The sequence below is a fragment of the Catharus ustulatus genome, chromosome 1 (genome assembly GCF_009819885.2).
Source record: "Catharus ustulatus isolate bCatUst1 chromosome 1, bCatUst1.pri.v2, whole genome shotgun sequence".
In the NCBI taxonomy this organism is placed as follows: domain Eukaryota; kingdom Metazoa; phylum Chordata; class Aves; order Passeriformes; family Turdidae; genus Catharus; species Catharus ustulatus.
The window spans coordinates 79,691,179-79,719,129 of NC_046221.1; the positions used below are offsets into that span (position 1 = coordinate 79,691,179).

Below are 27,951 nucleotides of genomic sequence, written 5' to 3' on the forward strand. Positions count from 1 at the left end.
TATATATGTTAGGTACATTTGATTCTTATTACTCTCAAACTATTCCTATAACATAAACATACATGAGTCATATATGTATCTACCATTAAATGTATGAACAGTCTTCAAAATTATGTTTAGATTGCAGTTTTGTAACAACTAGGAAGTGTTGTGCAGTAAAACTTTGCACGTAGGTGAAGCAGAACAGTTAAGAGTGCAAGAGAACAGGAAAACCAGGATTTTTAAAGTCCTCTGAATGTGCCACCTGCCTCCTGTCCCTCCAAAATGCAGTTAGATTGATGGAAACATATTGTATTTCAAGGGCCTAATGTAAATGTTTAGTCTTTTGTAGAAGAGGTGAAACAAATTGTGTGTCAATTGTGAGCCCCTTTTAATCACTAAAATGCTCAGTCTCATAATTTGGTTTTTTTTCCTATTGTCTATTTCATTTATCAACCAAGAGTTTGAAAGAACATCAGAAGCCACTAATACTGCTTTCTGAGAAAAATTAAATAAGACATGATTCTGGCAATTACAGCTAGGTAAGCAAAATATTCTGGAAGGTAATGATTTTCATTTAATTGTTGTTTTTATGAAATCTCATAATATAAAGGTAGATTCACAAACTTTTTTTTTTTTTTTTTTTTTTTTTTTTTTTTTTTAAATTTGAACTCAGTTTCTATCACACAGCCAGAGTGCAAAGTGTAGAAATCTGGAAATGCAGAGGACTTTGAAGGTTGATTAAGAGCACTGGAAATGTAATAGGGACTAAATGAAGTGCTACTCATTTCTAGATTAAATTAAATAAGTTCTGTTTCTGTCTTTCTCATCCCTTTTCAATGTCTCTTTTTTGTTGAATTCACTTCAGATGAAAATTTGGGTCTTAAGGAGGTGTGCAGTTCAAGGAGGGTAAGAGTATTACACACTGTATTAGCTAGTTACTGCATATCTAATTAACTAGAAATTATCTGTCTGCAGAGTTGATATCAGCTAGAGCTTTAGCATCTTGATAGGACAACCGTGTTGCATGTGCATGGATGATTGTTATACATTGCTGTCAAAAGAGATTATCTGTTAGAAGAAAACTTACATTCTTTTTTGAACATGAGAGGTAATAGTGAAAACTGAGCTGATGTTGTATTCTAGTTGTTTGCAAAGTTGTCTCTTTGTATGGGCACAATTTTGAATTTATAGCCTACAGCTCCAATTGTTTTGCTTAAAAATTATTTGAGTTTCAAAATTTAGTTAAATATCTCCATAAAAACGTATAGTCAACTTGCTAGCAACTTCTGACATTAGCACTCATATCCACATGTATATTTTAATGTCCTTATCATTAACATACTCTACAAAATGTAAGTCATAACATAACATTAAATTTTTTCAACCAATGGATTCCGAGGTGTTAGTGCTTCATGCTAATCTCATCTCCTCAATAGTATTTCTCTACATTATTGCATATAATGGGAAGTCCCATGTATTTATTAAGGCTATAAAGCAAAGCAATAAAACAATAATACCCCCTGTATGGACAGAAATGTCCAAAATGTGTTGTCTATGACCCTCTTTACTCAGTGCCCCCTTAGACATGAGCAGTGTTGACTGCTTTGTCAGGGTGTTCTGTCCCTTATGGCCTTTTCTTCTGTATCTTCTTTTGTCTCTTGCTTCTCCTATGGCAGCATCATATCTGTCACGTGGCAGATTCAGATTTGGTTGCTAAGTGGATTTAATTACACTATGCCATTTTGTCCAATTTTTGGGCATCCAGTGACATAAGCAGATACATCATCTGTATATCCATCATGTGAAGGACATGTCAACCTGATATTTTTGTCTTATGAAGTTGGTTTATTCATCAAGGAAAAGATCAGGAATTATTTCTTTGAACATTAGCATAAGAGGATATGTAGCTTCTCAAATCATATAAAGGTCTGCATATGAGAAATTTTGCAACTGAATCTCACATGGATAATGAAGAAAACGTTAGAAAATTAAAAAAAAAAGCTGAAAGAATAATTCAACTCATGATTGTATAATTCAGTAGTGTGCATAAAAGAAATCATAAACCTCAAATTGAAATTTGAATCTTCTTATTAGATTCACATGTAATTAAATCCAGAGCTGTAGATTTCTGTTCAAAAAAACCCCCAAAACCCACTTTCCTATCAACGTGTACTCAAAAACGTTTTCAGTCATAGTCTAGCTAGTCATAAATCATCAGATTTATGATCTGTATCTCTATGGACTTATAAAAAATAGGTCACTTTTCAATATGTATGATGTTGTGAAAGAACAGTGTTTGAGAGAGATGCCATGTTATGACATTGACTGCTTAAAATCCACAGATGCCAACCACGGAGAAATTAGATAACGCATGAACATGCGGAAATCTGTGTTCTGTCCCATTAGCATTTGACTTTGGGCTGGTAACTTAACTAGAAATTTGAAATAGAATGAAAAGTAGAAACTACTTATGATAAATTCTTTAAATATGTGTTACTGTTGCATCTCAATGCACTACAGGTAGCTAAAAGTATTAATAGCCTGAGCTTTTCTGAGATAGAAGACGACTGTTATATGAAGTTGTTTTTGAGTGTCCTTGAGTCAATCTGATGTGACCAGACCTACTGCAGAACTTGAAAAATGACGTATTTGGTTCCGTTCTTAAATATATGACTTCAAGGCCCAAGGGGCTGAGATGGATTAATGACAATTTAAATGAATACTTAACTATACGGAAGGGATCAAAAAAAAAAAAGATAGGGTTCTTTGAGATGCTATCTAAACAAATACACGTGCCAGAATTCTCTGCTTGGATTTGAAAATATTCCTATCACTTGTTCCTTGATCGTTCCTACTGTCTTTGCATATAGTCTGTCTATAAGCCTTTGGCCATAAGATTTGTTATATTGTTTTAAAAAGGTGAAAATTCTGGGACAGAAACCAAACAGAATTCAGAACACTACCAACAAGCCAAGACAAGATACATGAAGCATAAGTATGAAGAAAACTCAGAATTGGAAATAAATCTCTAGCATTTAGTCTACAGATATGAGTAAAAGCAAGCGTGTCTGGAAAACAAAGTAAGAGCTGTAACAGCTTACTGCTTTGCAAAGGTTAATGATGTTTAGGGTCTGGAAAAAGGGGAATACTTTGACAAGATACACCTTCTGTTGAGCTGCAACTCATGATGAATATTACAGCTCAAAAGGAATAGATTATCTACAGAGGGAAAGTGCTTATTAATTTCAGACTGGGCACTTCTACATCAGAAACAATGAAATAGTTACCAAGCAGGTGACAAGGGAGCAATAAGGTAAAATTAATCATATATAGTGGCAATTTTACCCATATTACTTAAGTATTCAAACTACATGTGTAGGTTAATAAAGTGGAGAAAGAGTAACCGCTTGTAATATTGTCTCGGTAAAAGACCTGGGCTTGTCAAGAGACCGTTCTTATTACATTTTAGGAGATGTCAGGTGCTCCGTAGTTCAGAGTCAGACTCCAACCCTACCTAAAACTCATGTAACTAAAAGGTTTCCCTTTTCCTTGGGAATACTGAAATTTCATACTTTATTTTTTAATATGAGCAGAAGACATGTAGTAGGTACAAACTCCAACAAAAAATCAACTACCAAATTATTTGTACCCCCAAAACAATTCTTTCCATATATAAAGAGACAAATAATTAAAGGAATGGGAATAAGGAGGATCTCTTCTTGCTAAGAATGAAATTCTAGCAGAAATGCTTTTAAAATGCTTTATTAAAGCAAAAGAATAGTCTCTAATTATTTATTGGGTTGTCTTTGGCATCTAGTATAACTTATGGGAAAGATTTTTGTTTGATATCATAGAATGGCTGTTCTACTAGACCACATTGTTAAGAGCCCTGTCAACCTGACCGTGAACAATTCCATGGATGTACAATATAATATAGAATATATTGGACATTTAATCTGAGGGAAAGAAATGAAGGATAATTACTAGATATTCTGAACAGCACTGGGAAGAGCTAAAAATTTAAACCGTAAGAAACATAAAAAGGGAAAACAATAACTGTGGAGAGTAGAAGAGAAAGTAATAAGAAAACTTATAAAAAAAAATGTAAAAATGTATGTAAAGATATATAAGTTCATCTTGTCCATCTTGGGAATATATACCTTAGCAATGTATGGGTACAGCACATCTGTGGTTTGGCAACTATAAGGCAAATCCCTCCCCTCACTCCCATCCCCTTTTCTTTTTTTTTTTTTTTTTTAACTGAAAGATACATAAAATGTAACTTCCAGTGTTTTGAGAGTTTCTGTTAGAGTGGTGAAACCCTAAAAAAATATGAAAAAAACTACCAGATTTGTCTACTGATTCTTCCAACTAGGATATTGGTACACATACTTTGCCTAGTATTTTGCAAAAACTGCATTGAAGAAAATCTCTGATTTGGAAATTAAAGTGTGAGCAAAAGGCTAAAAGAAAAAAAACATTTTCAAAATAAGAAAGATGTTTCAGCAATGATCATGAGAATGTACAGAAATATAATTTTATAAAAGAATATTAATGATTGCTGAAATTCACTGTTATTGGTCTTTCCACTAGTAGTTTGGTGAAAAGACCTTTCAGAGTGTGAGATTCTGCACAAATCATAGGCGCCTCTCTTTTCAACACTTTAGATGTCCATGAAGGAAAAACAGGAGATTGATTACAGACTGTGTTGTTCAGTACAGCGCAATCCAGCAGCAAGCGGGCATGAGACACTGCAGGTTGTAGTTAAGAGCCTTATATTCCCTAAATGGAATTTATATATATTCCCTTTCAAGTTACCCTATATGTCACTGTTACTACAAACTAAGATTTTAAACAAAGGCAGCAGACTTGTGACTCTGTGTTACTGCAGAAAAACATATTTTCTAACAGTGCATGAAGGTTACTTGACTTTGAGAAAAAAAGTTTGACCTATTTATACGAACCTCAGCTGCACAAGGAAATAGAACAAGCTGTGAAAGCACACTGCATAGGCCAACAGTGCAAGCTATAGATTACAGAGCCTAAAGTGGTGGTTAGTAAATCAAATAATGCCTCTCACTCAGCAACTGCAACACTCCTTCCTTCCAAAAGAGCGTGTCTTATATTCATAGAAAATATTCCTTGCCAACTTGCTGGAAACCTTTTCACTTTCATTAATGGGACAGAAGAATCACACTGCAATGAGATCTCATAAAAGACAAGGTACATGCTTTTCTTTGTCTTATTCACAAGCGGAGAATCAAAGTATAAAAAGAAATCTGGCAACCTACAAGGAAGGAGAGCTTTGCAAAGTTTTCAGATGATGTCCTATACTGTCATACACTGAATTAGCAAAATAACAGATTGCCAATAAAACTGAAATAATCACATTCTAGGACAGCATGAGAATTTATGAGTAAAGATGTACTGCATTTGTTAGGGTCTGTCTTCTGCTGGTAATAGAAAATGTGTTTCTAGCTGACTCTTAATTTAAAAAAGAAAAAAAAAGAAAAAAGCACTAACTGGTTATATTTTATGATAATATTTAATATAATATAACCTTAATTTAACATCTGTTCTGGGCATGCCTAGTTAGATAACAATACATTATAAAAATCTGAGTGCTTTGAAAGGTTGATGCAAAGACAGGAAATTAATGCTCAAAATTAAGCACCACCTTCTTCATCTGAAAAAATTACTCTCACTCTCTGTGTTGGTTGAACTCCACACAGCAACCAAGCACCACACAGTGACTCGCTCTCATTCCCCCCAGCCAGAGGGGGGGAGGAGAATTAGAAGGGTAAATGCAAGAAACTCATAGGTTTACATTAGAATAAATTAATAATTGAAATAGTCATAATAACAACAAAACAACAACTTCAAAAAAAGAAAAAAAGTAATGACAAGAGGCAAATAAAACCCAAGAAAGACAATCAATGGAAATGAAGACAGTTGCTCACCACCAACTGACCAATGTTCACTGAGTAGCAGCACTATGGCCAACTTTCCCCTTAATTTATTTCTTATCATGGTGTCACATGGTCTGGAACATCCTTTTGGTCAGTTGGATCAGCTTTCTTGGCTGTTTCCACTCTCAAATTCTTGTGCACCCTCACCTATTTGCTCTTGGGGAGTTGTGAGAAGTAGAAAAGGCCTTGACTCTGAGCACTGATCAGCAGCAATCAAGGAATGTCCGAGTTATCAACACTGTTTCCAGCACAAATCCAAGCTATATTCCCGTACTAGCTACTAGCTTCACCCCAACCAAAACCAGCACACTGTTACTGTGATTTTTTTTTTGAGTCCCTTTCCCTTCCTAGGGATGAAAAAAAACTATTTGACACTTCAGTTACAGATTTGATGCAGTGAAGTATTAAAGATCTTTTACAAAAGATTAAAGATTGCCAGTAGACTTCTGTGGGAAGTAATCAGCATGATTCATGCAAAAAATAAAGTGACGGTGATCTGCAAAAATGGAGGCAAAATATCCTGGTCTGCTCATCATTGTACAGTTTTTGTAAAGTTTTAGTCATGAGAAGATGTTGACAATGGCTTAGAAAAGGACACTGAAGATCAGTCACCAGAGAATGACTAATTCCCACCATGTTGTTATCTTAATAACAGTAATGAGCTGCATATCTGTACAACATTGAAATGTTTTTCAGTTATGTGTTTTTAATACAGAGGAAAAAATACAAAATTTAAAGTGCTTATTGATTGTATATCACAATAAATTGGATCAGTGGTTCACCAAGGGAAGAGAGGAGATGGCTGTTGTCTCTGACTGAGTAAAATAATGTTTATTGGTCAGTCAAGCATAGGATATAACAAACACGCATATCTAAGGAAGCAGAAAAGTATTTATTTTACACACAAAGCAGAGTCAGCTGATTTTCTCTGTAAGTACTTGATACAGTAATTTTCAAAAAAAAATGCTGATGCTGCCTGGGTGCATTGGGAGATTTGATGGGAGAACATAGCTTACAGGAATGTAGCATTGTACCAAAATATAATGATTTTTGGTGGAGGCAGTAAAGCAAAGGTTCTCTCTGACATTGTTGTCTGGGATATAAAGCAAGGAAATATTATAAATGCTTCTGCTATCTTACCTGCAAGAGTATACCAGTGATATCTGGTTTTGAGAGGAGAAAGAACATTATTTTTTTAACCTTAGCTAAATAAACCAAGTTTCTCTTGTGAGTACATTAAAAGTGTTAGAGTCAAAGACAGAAAGAAAAAACAAACAAAAAACCTGATAGAAATGGAAATATACATTTTACTTTAACTTGGATTCAGAAAAGGTGATTTTTAAATGTATTGATAACTGATTACCACTTAGATATTATGAATGCAAGAATGGGAGGAACCCAAGAATTATATCTCCTGCAGGATTTGAGGCATACAAAAATGTGATTTTTCATTTCATCTCCATAGATTAGGCACTATAAAGAGCAGAAAAGCAGATGCGAAAACCAAGAAATCTACTTTGGCGCCTACAAATAATTTTGTTTTTTCTTTCAGCTGTATATGCATCCTAGTGATTATCGTGTTATTGGTAGTTAGAATAAGTAGATTATAAAGTCAGTTTAAGCTTAAGTGTACATAGTTTGTGAATTGAATAAGAAAACCAAATTTTGATCCATGTGTAGAAGCCAAATTCAAATTGATGCTTACTATCATGGGTAAGTAACACTAAAATTATGATCAATTCATCTTTAAAAAAATTGTACATTTCAGCAAGGTGCTGTAGAGTAAAAGAGCAGCATATATTAAGCAAAAGTAGAAAATTGCATGCAGTTCTATTAAGATGTAATTGTTATAAATAAAGGTTTTACAGAGAATATTCACCACTCTGTAGGAGGGAGATCAATAGTATTCATGAGACAGTGCACTTGAGTAATCAAGTTTCTTATTCTTTTTTACACTGAACAACTTCGCTTTGAACACTACACAATTTAGATCAACCACAAATTATAACTCAGCAAATAAATTGGTGTATGCTTTCCAAAAATTGAAATCAACCTGAAAAATGGAGCATGGCTTTTCTTTCTTTATTCCTTTTAAATTTTTATTCTTTCCCCCCCTCCGGATGGCTTTTCTTCATCGAGAACTCATTGGTTTGTGCTCTCATGAAACTCATTGTGTTTTGAACACTTTCTTTTTGTGTAACTAATGTGAAATGTAACGTGTAACTACTGTAATGTGTAACTAATGATTGAAATGCTCACATGTGTGATGTAATGCATGTTGCATGCTCTGTGTAACTTGCTGCAACACGAAGGCATCGATAAGTCACTCTTAAAAGAGGAATCTTGGAAGTTGAGGGAAGCACTTGCTGTGCCAGGTCATGTATCTTTTAACATGGAAATCTATTCAATTACTTTTGTGTTCTCAGAATGCAGTTTTTAAAAGTGGCATAACCTTTTAGATAAGAAACATTTGGCATTTCACTCTATCACTTATAGCCGAGAAGAACTAAGCCAATGTGGAAGATGCATGGTTAGATTTAGTTCAAATCCTAGCTCTGCTTGCCCCAATGGATTTTTCAGATCCCTTTTCTCTATATTCAATTCCCACTTTGCAAAATACAGTTGCTGGTATTCATATTCTGTGAGAATCTATCAAGATGTTTTAGTCATTAGTGCCTAGAAAGTCATGTGCGACACTGAAGTATTTAATTATATGGTATATATAGATGTATAAATGAACACTCTAGTATATACAGTGTATAGTCATTGCTACTCGTATCACTAGCTAGTTTCTAAGGTCTTTAGAAGATTATAAAGTAGTAAAAGCAAATTTTCTTAAATGTTTAAAAGGTTTTATGTATTTTTTGTTGACCACCATCAAATTATGCTATAAATAACCATACTGCTACATTATAAACTTTTTATTATTTCTAAGTTCCATAAAAGTAGGGTGGTTTTTTTGGTGAGATATTTTATTTTTTCCCAAACAGGATGGAAAAAATTGAAAACCAATTTTTGTTGCATTGTAATGTATATTTTTCCTGTTTTTCTTGAAATAAGATTGCAGGAACTGTGTCAGCTTTTTCGTTTTGTGTTTTGTTTTTTTTTTTTTTTTTTTTTAATTCAGGATTAAATTTAAGGAAAATGATAGGAAGATACATATTAACATTGTAGCTGTAAATCTTAAAGTAGAATTTCACCTGTGCCAGTATTTTCTGAAGATGTATGCTAAGTGTGTTAGATGCAGGGGATACAGAGTGTTTCCTTTATAAAGGAATCTCTGTCAAAAAAAAATAAAACATATATGACTAATGTTGTTGACCTGATTTTAAAGAACAGCATCTTGAGGAGTTGCATGGAAGGACATTATACCACACAGAAAAGAAAGATTATCAAATGCAACATGTGAAACATTTGAAAGTGTTACATACATCTCCTTTCAATGCAAAACTGAATGGAGTGCTATCAAGTTTTGTTTCCTCACCTGTAAAGAGACAACAGAAAAATTCTCCTTTATTATACTTGCAGTGGATGCAGAAGGCTATAGTATGAAGGTCAAAGAATTAAGTTTTCATTACCTTGTTATTGTCAAGGGGTTTTAGCAGAACATTTTTACCTTTTCTCACTCCCTTCTTCCCTCCTCTCTTTTTTTCTTGTCTTTTCCCTGGTTGATTCTAAAGCTCAGAAAATATGGTTTCCAGTGTTTCAGCTTCTTCTTTTTTCAGAGCTGAAAAATAATTTTTTTGAGTGAGTGAACACATGCTTTTGAACAGACAAATGAGCAGAACCAAAAGCACCACCAGGAAAAATGGTCCTTAATGACCAAAAGAATGTCATGCTGTTTACCCAGGGCAATGTAAGCTCACATCCCACTGTGCTTTGCAGCTGCTCTGAATAGAAGAAACACTGACGGTCCTGAAATATGTTATCTACAGTGACCGTATGCAGAAAAAGGAGTCACAGCAAATTTAGGCTTCCTAGGAAGAGCTTCCAGAATTGCAACTGCAATGCATCCTAGAAGTAAATTTTCCCAAAATTAGTGATAAAATCACTGAAATTTGCACCACTGTATAATGTTTTTTTCAATCTTTGTAGTATAAGAATGAGGAAAGTCAAGTATCAGTTTTCCAGAACATTAGGAACTTGAGCTCCTTTCAGGTGGAACTGATGCACACTGATTCTTATTTTTTTTAATCTTCCCTGCAAGCCACATTTTCTTCTGAAATGCCATTCAAAAATGCCTGCAAGTCCTGTGAGCACAAAGGTTTGTTTTGCCATCCATATCATTGCTCTAAAATACTTTCCACAGAAGTGGAAAGAAAAGTGGGAAATTATTTGTTAAACTTTTCCATGCATCATTTTCACAAAACTTTTGACTCTCTTCTATTTTTTTTCGCTGATCAGCTTTAGAAAAATAAAAGAGAGACAGAAGACTCAGAGAAATTAATTATAAACTGGCATGTTGTTGATTTCATGCCTTATGTGGGTACAAAATATTTAGATCTTTTACTAGCACCCAGTGCTCTCTGTTCTTTTTCATGATGTTTGTTTTTTCCTTTTTCATTTTTTTCTCTTGTTTAGGTTTGTTTTTTTGGTTTTTTTGGGTATTTTGGATGGGGGGGAATTTTCGTGTTCTTGAAGGATGTGTGAATGCTACTCTTTTCATCTGTGTTTCTGTGCTCTTTAATAAGCCTGAACAGATTTTTATGTCAGTTGCATTGATAAAAAATCCACAACAATGTCTTGCTTGTCTTTAGTGCTTGTCTAGGTGTCTATCTGTGTATTTGAAGTGCAGAATCTTTTGTCCTTTTTTATTTTTAAGGTCTGATCACTGATTAGGAGAAAATGGCTTGTTGACACCTGCAGAAGAATTAGCTGGATCACAAATTCAGTTTGCTGTGTGCTGGCTTAACAATGAAGTGGCAAGTCTGTGGCTGTTTAGAGAGTTTAAGGGTGTTATCAAAACAAAACAAAACAAAACAAAACAAAGCAAAAAAAGGCATCAGAAAAAATAGCAATATTCCCCACATCAATTTTAATTTCTTCCAAGCTCCAACTTGTCTGTGCAAAGGCAAAAAGCACACCTGCCTCCTTGAAAGGATTCTGTCTCAAGAAATATCGTAACCCACCCTGGCTGTTAAAGTGACACGGACACTTTCTTTAGCTTTTTCTTCCTCTATGACATATTTTAGGGTGGAAGAGAAAGTGTTTAGATCCTTCGGGTAATTTCTGCCCAGCCAAGCTAATTCCATTATCCGTTAGTCATGTTTACATCAGGGTAACAGCTAATAACTCATGTGGAACTCTGTAACCATCTTTAATCTTGTTCTTCATCCAGGAGCCTGGCTTTTTCAGATTATTAATGGTGATGAGTAAGTGTCCTGTCAGGCTTATGCCCATGGAATTGCAAAGTGACACAAGGTGCAGACCAGCTCTCTGGGGTGACATATGGTAATCACATGTACCCTTCCTGCTAAGGAAAAGAACTATCTCACACAGGGTCTTAAAATAGTAATTATTCCCGTGAAACCTATTAAAGAGTTGCATTTTCCCTTCTGAAGAAGTTGGAAATAGATGTAGAGAGAATTGTGACTAAAAGTCTACTGTCAGCTTGATGGCAAGCTGTTTGTATCCAAGTGAGTCTTTTTTGTGGTAAAATGATCTTACAGAAGATTTCGGAATCCCAGTAGGCATACAGATGCCAAAGGATGCCCTCAAAATTAAATAAACCACACATGGCATACTGTGAAGAAATTACTTTTCAATTCTTTTCTGACTTAAACAATTCAGAGTACTAGCAGTATTATAGAGCAATAGTAATTTTGTATTAATTTGTCAAAATGTTTAGGCATGAGTACTTGAAGGTGTGAATAGTTACTACAATTCTCATGCATGTTTTTGTAGATAGCAAAAACCCCTTGATGTCAATATAATAATGTCAAATTACACCTTCAACCTTAAACTCTGTAGGATAAGTGAAACTGAAATAGGGTGAAAAGCTTGTTTAAGCTGTTTCTATTCAAGAAGGCAAATCTGCTCTATTGTTGCAATCAGAATGAGCAAGTGTAAGCAGTGTCAGGCTAAGTGATCATGCTTTTCATCCTAGACCATGCTCAAGAAGCCTGTCTTTGTCTATTGAATAAAGATGATGTGCAAGTATCCTGCCAAGCGTCAGTTCGTGAAAACTAAATGAGGCCAAGAGCAGACTTTTCTAAGGAACTTGTAATTTATGCAGCCATGGAATACTAAATATTTTTACAGGGGTGTTACTACTTTTGTGATTAAAAAAAACAACAACAAAAAAAACCAAAACAAACTGAAACCAAAATAAAAAACAAAACAAAAAACAACAACAACAAAACCAAACAAAACCGAGCAAACAAACACTCCAACTCACTACCAAAATTATTTGGTCATGTAAGTATGTCAGGAATGAAAAATAGCTTAGGATGTACTCTGCCTGCAGCAGTCTCAATTATTCATCCCAATACAAAATCTTTCAGCATGAAATAGGCAACCAAATCCTTATCTTAACAGGTATCATATCTGAAAGCAGATAATTCTGAATTGAATAGAATGGAAAATATAGGGATGTCATAGGATCTGTGAAATTGTGGATTGTCTCTTGATAAAAATGGAAAACAATCTGCTAACTCAGTTAAAATTTGACTGCATTACCTTACTCTAAAGAACAATTTATATATATATATATATATATATATATATATATATATATATATGCATATATAAATCGGTATAATGGACTTTAAAATATTTTAATACATCTGATTTGATAATTTAAACATAAAATCCCTTTTATAAATAAATATAAAATCTCTTTCTTCCTCTCTTTCAAAACTATTCATAGACTCATAGCATCATAGAGTCACAGAATGTTTTAAGTTGGAAGGAAGACTAAAAATCTTCTAATTCATATCCCCTGCCATGTGCCACTAGACCAACCTATAACAACCTGGCCTTGAATGATTCCAGGAATGGGGCATGCATAACTTCTCTGGGCAACCTCTGGTAGTGCCTCATGACCCTTTGAGTACAGAAATTCTTCCTGACATCCAATCTAATTGTCCCCTATTTTCCTTTAAAATCCTTCCCACTTGTCCTGTCTGCCAGTGCAAAAAGTTGCTCTAGATCTTTCCTATAAGGTCCCTTTAAATACTGGAGGGCTACTGATAAAGTGTCTCTGGAGCCTTCTCGCCTCCAGCTCCCTCAGTCTGTCTTCATGGGAGAGATGTTCCAGCCTTCTGATCATCTTCATGGCTTTCTCTGGACTCGCTCCAACAAGTCTATCTATCCCCTCCTGGTGCTGGGACCCCAGAGCTGGATACAGCACTCCAGGTGTGGCCTCACCAGAGCAGAGCAGAAGGGTAGAATCACCACGTTGCTGGCCACACTACAGGATATGATTTGCTTTCTAGGCTGCAAGCACACACTGTTGGCTCATGTCCATCTTTTTGTCCACAAGAACCTCTGAAGAACCTTATCTGAAGGCCTGTTTTCAATTAGTTATTTTTCAGTCATTTCTGGGGTTGCCCTGACCCAGATGCAGTACCTTGTACTTGGCCTTGTTGAGTTTCTCTATAGGAAATAGAAAGACAGAAACTTTTTGCTTTGTTCATTTTTGGTAGTGTAGCTTTGCCAGTTACCCAGCCTAGAACAAATGTTTGCATGACTTTAGCTAATGTTTCAGGTTTAGATACTTTGTGCTTATTTACGACTACTCCAGAAAATCCATTTTCCACTTGCTTAGTCAGTGTGCCTGTGGAGACTTGGCCTATACCAGGAAAAATCGACAGGATGTGTGAGGCACCTTTGCTGGGCCAAATTAGTGGAATTTTTTTACTCCAATTAATACATGGGAATGGTGGACTCCTCATCTTCCTAAAGCATCTGCTGAACCTCAGGAATTAGAACTCCTTGGTTCTGTAAAAGTAAAGCTTGTGTCAAGTTCTATTACTCAGGAAAAAATCAATCAGTAGTGAGAGAGGTTTCTTTACATCATCCTATATATAAGAACCAAACCTTTTGGTGTAATGACACTTCTGTAGTTCCATCTACACTCAGCTCTATTCCTCTTCATTTACAGCAGACATAGTTGTTGTTTGTGGAAACAGAGCATGGCCTGCTATCCCATCAAACATTAAAGGTGGTCCACGCAGTTTAGGAAAGCTTAAATTGTTGACTCCTAGTATAGGAATTATTGTCAGTATGAAACATAGAGGAAAAAGGTCACTTATCCATCAACATGAACCAGAGTGCAAAGATGATTTTGAACCTTGGGGCTTTGGAAAAAGGTTTGCAGCATCATTCTTATGCCACCTGTTGCCTCAACTGTAGCATAAAAGCAGTTAGATCGGTTGGGATGTTGGCTGAGTAAACGATCTAATTCTACGTCCCTTGCATTTAGTGGCTTTTTAGCAGATGTCAAAAGTGTTAGGCACACAACCTTACAAAACAGGACAGAAATAGATTTTCTTTTGTTAGCACATGGGTATGGATGTGAGTATTTTGAAGGGATGTGTTGTATGAATCTCTCTGATCACTGAGAGTCTATTAATAGACAAAAGCATACAACAACTCAAAGAAGATGTATCAAAAATAAGAGTAGATGATGGAACTTGACTGGATGATTTTTTTAGTGGATGGGATTTAATGTCATGGTTAAAATAGTGTCTTACAAAGAGTTTATATATTTTAGTCATTATGGTAGTAGTGCTAATAATGGTGCAGTGTTTGCTTTAGTGTATGCAGCAGATGATTGATAAATCTGGTAATGGAATTTTTTTGATGCAGAGAGAGAGGGGAGATGTAGTAAATGGAAAGACAGAAACTGCCACAGGTACTGAAGGGATTGATTTGCAGCCTTGGAAGAAGCTAAGATTGATGTAAAAATAAAAGTATACAAACATTAAGCAGAAAACTGTAAACTTGTGTTTCTATAGCTATAAGTAAGAATATGCCTTAAGTAAGTAAGAAACTGTATTGAATGAGATGGTGAAGGGTTTTGTGGTGTAGTAATGTAATTGTATAGGGTAAGCTAAGAGTTCAAATGTATAATAAAAGTATATGTGTGCATATGTGATAATAGCTCATTGGGTAAAAGTATACTCAGTGCGGCAGAATTAAGTAAAGGTTATAGGTTAAAATAAACTTTGTAGGAACTTTCCATTGGATTAGAATGTTATATATTGCCTTGTAACAAAGAAACTTGCGACTGCTTTGAGCTATGGCTGACTTACTGCTCCTCTGATATCTCACGGCCTTTGAGGCTGATGTTTATTTGAGTAATAAATTGTTTTTCACACAATGGAAATCCCATCCATTCGTTAAAGTGATGATAATATTTCCCATCACCACAGTTCTCAAGTTAGGTCAGCTTCCTCTGGGTTGCATCCCGTTCTTCAGGTGTGTCAACTGCATCACTCAGCTTGGTTTCATCTGCAAGCTTGCTGAGGGTGCATTTGATCCCACTGTCCATGTGATTGATGAAGATATTAAAGAATATTGGTCTTAAGACAGAGCCCTGTGGAAAAAAAATTAGTATTAAGTATTAAAAAAAAAATGGAACAACCCAAACCCCAAAGTTAAATAAAGATTAAAATTTGTTAAGTGTTTTTAAGGTTTTTTTTTTGTTGTTGTTGTTGTTTTTTCACAGAATGAAATGTAATTGGTTTAATCTAATTATCTTTATTATTTCACTTTCCTAAATCAGAAGCACCAGAATATGGGGAGAAGAGGTTTGGTAAGAGGTTTGGCCTTTGACTCAAAGCAAGGACTTTCTGTTACTGTATGTGATGGGGAAAGGTGGGAGGAGAACACAAGCGACGAAAGTGGCTGAAGAAAGGGAAGCCAAGCTGACAGACCCCATGGAGGTTGCAAGCCTTGAGAGCTTGAGCAGGTGCAAGAGCACAGGCCTAACAGGAAACTTTGTGTTGACAGAAGGATGGAAATTCATGCAAATCAGTCTTTCTTGTCACAACTTAGCATTTGATAGATGAAAATTATGCTGATTTTACGGAATTAAACTGTCATTTTATAGGTAGAATTATTTAGAACTACTGGGTTATAATATTCAATTATGCAAACATAAGTAAAGGCTGACTTCAAAATCTTTACCTCTTTACCTTGCTCATCCTGCTGGCTTCCAGGAACACTATGACCTCCTTTACATAGCTCTTTCTGTGGCTGAATTTCCTCTGCTTGTAACTGCTCTATTTCTGTTGTCTCCAACTCATAAGGTCATTGCCCATCATGGTGACATATATTTTACCTCTCTGCTAATATGAAATCTTAAACTATCTGGGAAGACTTCTGGCTTGTGTTTTATGTTGAAAATTACTTTTATAGTTTCCTGCATCTGCTTTAGAGGAGTGCACCATGTAATCTTCTCTTTTTCTCTTCTACTTGTACTTCCAAGAACTGATATCTCCAATCGGAATGTACTCCATTTAATTTATGACATCAGTACTTTCAGGATGCAGGGCTACTTCTGTACTTGGGTTTATTTCATAAATAAATGTGGTTTTGTTCATAAAGATTTGCAAAGTTTCTGTTATTAAAAGGCAATGGAAAACAATTGTTATACAACACTACAACATGCTGTTTTTATGAGAGGCCTTACCTTAGAATGCTTCATTTATGCAAAATAGGTGGGGATTTTTTGTTTTGTTTTTTGGGTTTTTTTGGTTTTTGGTTTTTTTTATGTTTAGGAAATCCTTTTTAAACAAACTCTGTTTAACAATTGTTCTTGATATTAAATTAGGATTCACCTAAAAAGCTGGTGATTCCAAAAGGGAAGGAATCTGTGTTTCAATTTGTTTGTTTCTTTAATTATGAATAAAGTGCAATTTACAAAGAGATGATACTTCAAATTGCTATATGAAAGGAATTTTTCTTTTTTTTTTAAATTTTGAGGTCAATATACTTTGTCTATTATTGACTACTTTAATTTCAAAATTGTTTGATTCTAAGTGGTATTTTATGTCTGAAAATACTTTGAAAAAGTCTGAAATGAAAAGTTTTCAAAAATATTTCCTCATTTCTAAAATACTTTTTTTTTTAGTTTCACATGATTTAACTTAGCTTAGCCAACTGTACCATCTCTGCCATATCAGTGATATTTACCTTTCATTAAACAATGGAAAGAAAATTCAGATCTAAAAGTTTGAAAAGCAAAGAGTTTCTCATCTTAGAAAGTTTTCTACTTAATATAATCTTAATCTAAATCTAATTCCATTTTTTTTTTGAGTCTGTGCATATCTCTTTTATTTTGCTTCTGTTTCCTATAATCTAAAAAGGAAAATTAAAGCAGTATGAGAAGAAAAAATTACATGGGAGGGTGTATGAATAGATTAGACATTTTAAATGGTTACTTGTCTTTTCAGCTTCTGTCATGTTTTCTTTTGCAATGTCTCATATTAAAAGCTCAGTAAGTGTCTAATTCCATTTTTCTCAGCTTGAAATTTTTCTGGCCTTCTTAGTTGTGCCATTCGTTTTTGAGTGCTATAGTAAGAATTTGGTAGACAAGGACTATCTCTTTTATTAATTCCTTACTTTGAAAGAAAGCAAAATGTATTTTAATATCTGTTGTGTTTACAGTTCATCCATTTGGTCTTAAATTTTCTTCACATTACTTCTCCCTCACTGCACTCTGTGCCCTCAAGAAGCTTTTGGGACACAAATAGGATTAATTTTATTTGCTTTGTCAAAGTTAAATCTACAGTTCCAGTTTTGACAAGAGAAAAATTAAAAATACAATATGAAATGTAAAAGTGCTGTAGTAAGTGCTTTCAGTTTGAAAAATAAATGTCACTGATACACAGTCAAAATAATAGAAAATGCATTTGAATTTTGTGCAGGGAGATTATACTCTTTGGGATAAAGCATTATATTTGAATTTGGGTTTTTATTCAGCAGAAGAATATATTTATTTTTTTTTATTTTCACGTCTAAGCACTGAACCACTGCCCTTTGTAGAAAGTGGAAGAGATACCTAGTGTCTACTTTGTTTCTTTTTTTACTGGCCAACAGCAACTTTCTTGGAGCCCATATGGTATGGGAAGGGAAACTGCACCTTAAAAACTCTGAGGATGTCATAATATTGGCAGTGTCCTTCAGCAAAGTTTTTTCTTTAGGTGAACTAGGTGTGTAAAGGATTTTTACACTGTATTGGGAAGATTAATTTATGTTATTCAGCCGCTAATATATTTGGTGCTTTTCTGAGAATTTACCACTCTTAGGCATGCCTGTAAGGAATACACTTTCATTTTTCTTAAGTATATATAAATATGTCTCTTACTATTTATGCATACATATGCACGTAGAATAGAAAATAAAGGGATATTTGCTGTCCTGAATTTTTTGGCCTGATGATCAAAGCAAGTACAGTTGTCATGAAAATTTGCTTTGGCATCATAAGAATGACTGAAAAATTATATTATTTTTGAAATAAGTTGAAGAAAATTAGAGACATGAGAGTTTTACAGTGATTTCCCAAGACAAAAAAACAAATCAATAGGAGCTTGTTATGAGAAATTGTAATACTTGGTTTTGCTCTAAGAGAAATTTACTTTTTTTTTCTTCTTTTTTCTTTTTCTTTAAGTGATTAAATGCTTAATCTTTGAAGAACAAAATGGATGTGTGGGAGATGAAACTTTGTTACCTTCCATAGGCTAAAAGGCACATCAACTCTGAAAGACAATTTTAAAAATTCTTAGTTTTTCTGCAAATTCTTGAAAACGATAGTGCTCTTCAAACTCAAATTGGTCACAATTTTGTCTCTATTTCAGAGATCCCATCAAGCAGGAAGCACATGAAATAAATCATCAAGGATGCTGTAATTTTTTTCCACTACTCACAGAAACAAATTCTGAGTTTTAACATGATATATAGTCCAACTTCCTATACAAACTGATCATGAAAAGATGTATTTTGCCCTATACTAATATGTATTTAAGAGCTTGCCCAATTTTCCAAGTACTCAGCATGCATGACTTCTGAGGTAGTCCTCTTTAATTCATGTGTCTAACTACTTAATGTCTTGTTTTAAAATGCTGTTGCCTTTTAGTGACAGTCTCATCTCCTCTCTCTTCCCTTTGCCCTCTTCTAAAATCTGTTTCCTAAATTTATGAAGAGAAAATACAGCAATGAAGAGAGTGAGATAGGGAAGGTGACTAATTAGTGGGCAATAAAGGGGTGACTTGATGGATGGGTTGACATGTTGGAATGCTGGTGCATTATTTTGTTCTTAATTTTTATAACTTGAGCCAGTATGACAACTGGGATGTTGCATAGTTGCTGACACTCATCTGTGGATTTATGGGGCAATTAGCAGTTCCCTGCACCTCATCTGCAGGTTTTCTTATGTAACTGTAGTGTGATTATTTCTCAGTAATAGCAAAATATTAAAGTCTCTGTCTGAAAACTCTCATTTGCATAACTATTATTCAGCTTGTTTCTGAACAAGGGCTAAGTCAGTCTTTTTCATTGATTAGCTGAGAGTCATTTTAGCTACCTTATTAAGAAATAATCACAACCATTTTTTCTGCTCTGATTGTGTGCTGCTGCCCAGCCAGGCTGCCAACTATTGCTGCAGATGCTAACTAATTAAATATTTAATTATAATTAGTGATGCTTGAATACCATAATGATGGCCAACACAGGTAACAGAGAACTACAGCCTTTTTTTTACTGAGCTAGGAAAAGCCTTCAGAAGGCATAGTACTTTATGGTTTTGGGGAGTATATATCCTAGAGAATTAGTAGCTCATTCTGTGCTAATGACAAACCTGAGTCTTGGTACCTTGTTTTTCCTTTTAGTTTCCTGTGGGGACAGTAGATTTGATTCTGCACTTTGTATTATTACACAAATAAATTCTGTAGAAACCTCATGATATTTACTCAAAGAAAAGTAGAAGGATAGCCCCCTTCTTCAGAATTATCAAAATATAGTTAGGAGTCTCAAGAGTGTGATCTTAGTGCTAGCCCAGATTTTGAACAGCTCAACAGAGATTCTATTTCACACTAATCAGGTGAGATGTGTCTCTGACGTACTCCTGTCTGGTGTTCCTTTTCCTTTGGTGCTTACCTGAAATTCTGTCTCTGGGTTGGAATGAAGCTGGCAGGTGAATAGGAGGAAATGCATCTGATGTTTTAGCAGAGGCTGAGAAACAGAAGAGTTGCAAATGGTGAATCAATGGGAAATTCTCAGTAAGAGGAATTTGCTGCATTATGCTTTATCTGAAAAAAACAAAGAAGTAGTAACTAGTGACTGGTATAATCTAAAAAATGCAGCTTTGTTCCATTTCTAAGTTGCAGAGTTTGGGTTTAAATGCTCTTTAATACCAAAAACCATATAAAAATGTGCATGTGTATAAAAAGGGACAAAAACAAAGAATTGTTTTTGTCTTTTTGAAATGGAAAATAAGATTCTTCCTGGGGATAAAACCCTCCCAGGAATATCAAAAGCTTTAACATCAGAGAAAGTTTTAGCTAAAGTGAGGTAAATTCATAAAAGCATTTCAGTTGGAATTTTCACAAGCAATAAGATTTTACTGTCTTGTATATCATCAATTGCTTTCAACATCTTATAACACCCAGCAAATACTTTATTTTATGATGAATTAATTTTTCTCTTTATATATCTGAATTATCTGTCATAAAATGATGAGAAATAATTTTACAATTTCAGTTAGAGAAATACAGAAAGCTGAGTAAATTTGTTAAGAGTATTAGCCATATAAAGAAGTTAATTTACAGATAGATTTTTTAAAGCTCATTGTACAAATTGAGTTTTCCCTACTTACATATGAAATTTTCCAGGTAACAATTCTGTCAGTGAACATGATTTCTTATTAATAAATGGAAAAAAAAATCATTATGTTTATGATAAAGTGATACAATAATATTCTCTAAAAATCCTTGGGAGTTTCGAAAACTCCTTTCCTAGAGGGAAGAAGGTTTGAAAAATAAGAGGGTTTATTTTGGCTCCCTTTGCTGTCTTAGTGCAAACAACAAAAACTATCTTCATGAAGAGACTTGGTCATAGCGCTTGTGGGTGAGGCTTTGAAATTCCAGGAAAACAGGAGGTCCCTGCTGCCAATGTATAGATCAAAGAACATTTGCTCTCATTGACGGAGGACCAGGTTGGGAGCACTTCAGCAATCAACACATACACAAATCCACGGGGCCTGAAGGCATCAACCTCACTTAAGTCCTCAGAAAAATGATAAAGCCTGGAAACCATTTTTTGGACCCCAGATGAACTCCCAGAGGAAGTCCCATCCAACCTCAACCATTCTGTGTTTCAGTGAATCTGCAGTTAGAGAAACCACACAGAGGATCACACAATCACAGATCAGAGGTTACATGGAGGGAAGGACATGTTTATTTCCACCAAATTATTAACCTTCCTTCCAGCTTTGGCCCAGTACTCCATTTATATCAGGACAAAATGTATGTCTCTGGGCTGTGTCCTCTAGTAAGGTTAATTCACTAATCTTAGGGAAATATTTGATTTAAGTTGCTCCAGACTAAATGTGTCAATCTTTCTACCGTGAGACCTGAAGGTATTTTTTTAGTACAACAGGACAGTGCCCTTAGTGATTACAATATGTCTGATTGATTGGCTGCAATCTATAATACTGCAGGTATGACATTATCTTCTTGCCATAATACAGTTCTTTCTGAGTTCAACTGAGGTAGAATTTCATCAGGACTTATTTCAGCACTTCATTTCACTGAGCTTAGCCTTAAAAAGACATTATTGATTTCCTATCTGACCCACAGTTTTGCAGACTGAAATAACTAGACAAATTTATGTTTATTATAAAAAAAATAAAATATGCAATATATGCAATAAACAAGCTACTCATTAAATGTCTTGAGGTAAGTTACATAAATCATAAACCACCTAGCCACTATATGGTTGCATTTTTACTGTAGCATGGAAGGAACTCAGACAAAAAATACAGGAAAGACCTTGTTTAAGTTGCAAAGAAAAAAAGAAAAAGTAACAACTGCCTTTTCTAAAGATTGAGGGCGATGACTGTAAAAGTTTACGAAAATATGTGCTTTGTTTTCATTAATACTCAATTATTGAATTCATTCAAAGCAGGCTGTTAAGGGTGAAACATCGAAAGATGAAATGGTCTCTATTCTAAGTTAACTCAGTGCTTACTGAAAATGGCCTATGACCCTTTATGGATAATTTTTTTTTTTTTAAAGGGATTTTGAAATTGTAAATTTACAAGAATTGATGAGATTTTTCAATTAATATTTAAATTTGTCTGTTTCCTGTATTTTCTGTGTATCTGGGAGATTGGGCATGTATGTATATATGAACAACAAAATAGACACAAAATAATATTTGTCTTAATTTCTTAAATTATAGCAGATACTTTTGTGAATGACATTATAAAAATACATTCATACCAGTCAATAAAGATACACATATGTACCAAATGGGGAAAAAAAGGAACAGTAAGAATAAACCTCCAATAATTTATGTTGCTTAGTGTCAGTGTTACACAGATGACAAGACCCGTTTTCTAATACATTATTTTCTTGGGTTTTTAATTTGAAATTTAGAAAGGTAGGAAAGAATCTAAAAGGAAAACTATTTTCACCAATAAAATTTGCATTAATTTCTCTAGGCAAGATAGATAGAGCTGCAGTAGTGAGTGTCACCAAAATGAGCCTTTTATTTCCTCCTGCACCACCTCATCTATTCTCTGTGCATGGCCATATTGCAAAAATTCACAGCAGGCATCTGTTATAAAATTACCCAATTCATTACTCTTGAATTTGGAAAATGAACAATTGCACACAGAGACATGAAGATTTATAAAGATGAAAGTGAGGCACAAATATTATTTAATCGTGTTTTTTAGAGACTTCAGATAAAATGTCTCCTGGTTGCTTTTAGCATCTCTGAGTTTAATCACTGACTTAGTTTGGGAGCACTTCTACATTGACTGGGCAATAGAGGGTTTTACTTGAGTGAGAGGTTTCTTGACTAGACACATGCAGTTACTCATACACAGCTTTGATATTTGGTGAGTCTTCATGAAACACATCCAGTTCTGAAAAACAAAATACAAATGAGGATTACTTTGGCTGAAGTTATTTGTAAATGGTTGTACTCTCTAGTTAGAATAACAGCTGCCAGTCTAACAAGAGCCTGCCTCAGTTGCTCTAATGACCTTATATTTCTATGCAATAATGCTGGGCTGAACAAAGAAAACTTTCAAGGAATAAAAATATAAGCCCTAGCACTGATATTCCTGATATTTTAAAATCCATGAATATTTTGTTTTGTTTTCTTTTTAGTTCATTGATGATCACAAAAGAGCCATAGTCCTACCACAAATGCAGGTAGGATGAAAAAGTAAGTGACCCCAGAATAGTGAGAGTTCTGAGCTGATATTCTCACAGTTCAGAAAACTGATGGGTTATCCCTCACTCTTGTCGTCTCTGGGACTACCTGTTAAAATTCACAAGATTAATGGCTAGAAACCTATTGGGCACAGCTGCTGCCTGTCATGTTTTCCCAAGGACGGTATCAACCTCTGAAATTGTATAATTCCGTTCTGTTAGAGCTAATCTATTAACCTTCAGAATGCTGAAAATCTAAAAGTTGGACTATGGATTTCCATAATCTACTACAGAAAGAAATATTGGGGGTTAAACACCTTTTAATACTATGTTGGTGGAGACAAAGACATTTAAATCCACTTTATAGTAGTTGTAATAATTGGCAAGAGAAGGCCCGTATTTTCAATTTTAAATGTCTAAGGTAGCACACAAAGTTGACATTAAGCAATAATTGCACCCTTATATATACAATACACAAATAAATGCCTGCAAGAACTCGCTTCAAAATTTCTGTCTTTGAGTAAATTTTGTAATTTTGTATATTTTTGAGTCCTCCTAACACCAAAAACTGCAATAAATTGTTTCAAAATTCTAATAATAAGGTTCTGACCAATAGCAGAAAATATTTTGATACTGAGATCTTAACTAAACTATGTTTGCAGTGTGATAGAATTCTTGACAGGTTCAGAAAAACAGAAATATCCTGAGGATTAAGAAAATAATGTTATGGAATACGTTAAAATATGTTCACATTCATTTCAATATCTCATGTTTCATACAAAATTATAAATATATTTGAGCTGCAGCCTCAGATTTGTCAATTCTTGTTTTACATGTATTGCTAATGTGTTGAAATGTTTTGATTTATTTGCCTTTCTCCCTTTTCCCCATCTCATATATTTATTCAAAAAGTGTAGAAGGACAGTAGAATGAAGGATTTTTTCTTGATTGTCCATGTTTTAGCATTGACACTGATAGATTCCTAGCAGAAATGAAAAATTTTGTAATTTATCAAAAATAAAGATTCTAGATCATTGACAAAGCAGGTATAGATTTACCATAGTACTTTTCTGAGTCAAACATGACACGAGACAGAATAAAACTGAAATTGAAGACACTGCTTCATCATCTGACCATATTTGAAAAAGAAACTTTGTTCTATTCGGAAACAGTTTGTTTCTTTCTTTTAACTGATGATTAAACTGTAGTAAGGCTGCATTATGTATTTACAGAATAGTACTGACCAGGATTTGAATCTCAGCAAAATAAACATTAATTATTAACCTGGAGTGAAATTTCATTTTACCTGAGTTGCCTTTCAAGAGTTCAATGAACCGCAGAGACTTGTGCATTTACTGGTGTATTTACATTTTATAATGAAATTTCTAGTCACTTCCCTCCCCCCCACACCAATTATTTCCCTCATATTCTTATGCATGTTTGTGAATGAGAAGTGATAATTTCCCAGGTAAAGGATGATGGTTCAGTCATAAATGATCTCCTGTAAGTATTCCTAATGATGACAAAGCTGACAGAATAGGTATAAATACTTGCATATAGAACCAGTTAATTATTTTGCACTCAGAATGGTTTTACATCGCTCATCTTCATTAGCTTTTCTGTAAGCCTCAGCATCGCAGGGCTACACTGTTTTTGAAAGTATGTAGCATTTGATTTTGTTATATTAGCAAACTCTCTAAAGTCATAGCTTTTTTGTATGGTAGAATTTTTGTAAGGTTTAGAAATACCAGACATAATTAGACTCCTCTCCAATGTCAGGCATTTCATAAATATGTTTACTGGATATTGATAGAGTATGTCACACGTTTTCTGTGCTGTAATATATCTTTGTGGCAACCTTCTTATGAATGTCTTTAAAAGGACAATCACACTCAAAGATGGGGGACATCGTTCTCATCTCACTTTGGTTTTATGCGGGCTAAAACTCAATAGAGTAGTCCAGATTCATAGATGGTATCACTCTGCAGGCACAACTAACATTAGAATTGATCTCTTAACTAGTATACAAAATACATACAGAGAACAATCGAATAGGGAGAGGAAGTGGCTTTGGCAGTCAAATCCAAAATTCATAGCCTTAATCATACTGATATTATTCTTGCCAAGTAGAATTATTAGTAACTTTGTATCAAGCAAAATACTTGACATGCAATTGTAGGATTTGGGGACTTTTGTAACAGAATTAGCAAAAGCTAGCTGAAGTCACTTTACTGCAGGGGAAATGCTTCCATCTGTTTGTTGTTTGGTAGTCTACAGAGTACTGTTCTTGTCTGTAAGATCTTCAGCTTCCATATGTGTATTTTCTACATATATTTCTTGCATTCAATCAGAATGCTCTCATCACTAATCTACAGAATATTTGGGTTTGGCTTAGGTGATCGGTTTCCATTCCCTCTCTTTATCAGTAACTTCATACAAAAAATCTCTGAAGTAACGAGATTTGAGATTCAAATTTTCAACTTTGTGAGGATTCAATCTAAACAGCTAGAGAGCCAGCCTTGGCTTCTGTATTGGTTTTGGCTGGTAAAAATTCTCTTTGCGGTTGCTGGTATGGGGTAGTGTTTTTGGATTTGTGCTGGAAACAGCATTGATAACACAAGGATATTTTATTGATCACTGATCCGTGCTTACACAGTCAAGGCCTTTCCTGCTTCTCACACAAATCCACCAGCACACATGCGGGGATGCACAAGAATCTGGGAGGGGACACAGCCAAGACAGCTGATCCCAAATGACCAAAGAAACGTCCCATAACATATGGAGTCATGCACAGCAATAAATTAGAGGGAAGGTTGGGAGCTGCTGCTTGGGAGCTGATGCTTGGCGCAGTGATTGATGGTTGGTGCCCAATTATTTACATTTGTATTCCTTGAGGTTTATTTCTCCCACTCAGTTATTTTACTTTTCATAACGATACTATTATTATGAATATTATTAATACTTCAATGATATTTCAGTTATTAAACGTTTATCTGAACCCACATGTTTTCCCACTTTTATTGTTTCAATTCTCTTGCCTCCATCTTCCAGGCTGAGGGAGTGAGCGAGCAGCTGTGTGGTGCTTGTTTACTGACAGATGTTAAACTAGGACAGTTTATACAGCTTATTGAATCTCACACAAAGGGAGATAAAGGAATAACTGTTTTGGATCATGTTAAGACTCCAGCAGGTAGAAACACTGATATTGTTTTTTTTCCCCATGACAGTTACCTGGCATGGATTCCAGATGTTGCTCTTGGCAAGTAGTTGTAGTAGCTGCAGAGGTGGGACCTGCTTAATATTTTGGAAGTCTGACTTGTAGGATGGACAGATTGAGACTTAAACTCTTTGCTAGTTTGAGGGCTGTAATTTGTTTACTTGTACTCTTCCTCCTAACCTCTTTTTTGATATCACGTAGTAGTTCCCACCCTAACTTAAAAAGACCAGGTGGAAAAAAGGAAAAATTACTTTTATTTTCAGTGTCTAGATAGGTTGTGCAGCTCAAGAAAGTCAAACTCACAAAGAAATATAGTCATTTAGAGTCTAATCCAATGGTATTTTTTAAATTAAATAACTTTGACGATATCTATCTAACTGATTTGTTTAAACTCAGAGAAAGACTTACCATATCCTTTTACCTATTCTTTAACCAGAAGATACATAATCTCAAATACTTTAGCAGTTAATTTTAATAGGTATCCAAAACATAGACTTGTTTTTCCTGTTGTCTTATTTTCTTATTCCAAGTTATTGCAGATAAAAAAAAGACATGATCAGCTATTATGGCATATCCATACTTATAGATGTTATTAGACTTTCCTGCTGGCATGATCAACCATCTTACAGTACCGGCAAGCTTTTCAAACCTCTTTGTCAGTAGGAAGATGGTTGCTCTACATTAACTCTTATTTCACATAAGCTAAAGCACTCCCTATGCTAATAGATTTATGGTTAAGGTGGCTCAGAAATGTTCCCACCATCAGTGCATAATGGATATTTTGTCAGTAAGTAATTTCCCTCCATTCATGGAGGTTCAATTACCAGCCTTGCTGGACTGATGACAGCTTTGAGTGCATCATGGAGCTTTAGTGTTTCCTTCTTGTCTGCATGTGACAGTAGTGCATCTGTGGTCTGATCCAAGTAGATACATCATACAGATCTTCACTAGTTTTGCTGGGATATAATCAGTTTTGTTTATATAAGCTAGTATATGAACTGTGTTCCAGGGTATTCTGAATTTTCTAGAAAACAGTGTTTTAGCTATTGCTAAGCAGTGCTTATGTAGTCAAGGCCTTATCTCACTCCAACTCACCAGTGAAGAGGCTGCAGGTGCACAAGAAGTTTGGAGGGGAGACACCTGGGACAGATGATCCAAGCTGACTAAAGGAATATTCCAGATCATATGGCCTCATGGTCAGCGTATAGAGATGGGGGACAGGGAAGAAGAAGAAGAAAAGTTGGAATGTTTGCAGTGATGGCATTTATCTTCCCAAGTCACCACTACGTATTATGGAGCTCTGCTTTCCTGAGGATGACTGAAAATCTGTCTGCCAATGGGAAAGGAGTAAATACGCTTCATGTTCTCCTTTCCTTGCATTTGCAGCTTTTGC

The 27,951-nt window shown here is 34.8% G+C and overlaps 1 protein-coding gene and 1 long non-coding RNA gene across 5 annotated transcripts in view; one reads left to right on the plus strand and one right to left on the minus strand.

The window, feature by feature from the left end:
* CDH12 (cadherin 12) overlaps positions 1–27,951 on the plus strand; it is an 829,389-nt gene that overhangs the window by 634,841 nt on the left and 166,597 nt on the right. The gene's annotated exons all lie outside the window — the stretch shown is intronic.
* LOC116998309 lies at positions 15,233–27,820 on the minus strand. Its single transcript, XR_004418347.1, has 4 exons — positions 27,654–27,820; positions 23,007–23,049; positions 20,055–20,129; positions 15,233–15,492 (listed from the first exon to the last, which is right to left on the minus strand). It is a non-coding gene; the product is annotated as an uncharacterized LOC116998309 (long non-coding RNA).